Raw genomic sequence first — 361 nt, 5'->3', positions numbered from 1 at the left:
TTCGCATATGGTTTCATTAAGGTCAAAAGTATACAACGAATAAGCTAACGGAGTCGCCTCGCAATTTTCGATTTAAAAATCTACAAAACCAAGGCCCCAGTCGGACAGCAAGAAGCGGTTTCCTTCTACAATTCAAAATAGGGTCCCAAACTAGACTTATTGCGACTTAAATCTAGAATGAGGCAGGTGGGGAAAAAAGAAGGCACAGGTAAACGCATTTGAGATTTGTAGTTTCCATGACAACCGATGCTCGACACCTGAGATGGCGGTTGGGGAGCCACGTGCCCTTATCCTCACCGCGGCGACGTCCTGTGCGCCTTTGTCTGGGGCCGTCCAAGTGCAGCGGCCGCGAAGCAGCTCA

This window comes from Penaeus monodon, chromosome 33, assembly GCF_015228065.2.
Source record: "Penaeus monodon isolate SGIC_2016 chromosome 33, NSTDA_Pmon_1, whole genome shotgun sequence".
In the NCBI taxonomy this organism is placed as follows: Eukaryota; Metazoa; Arthropoda; class Malacostraca; order Decapoda; family Penaeidae; genus Penaeus; species Penaeus monodon.
Note: the sequence above shows the minus strand (reverse complement) of the source record.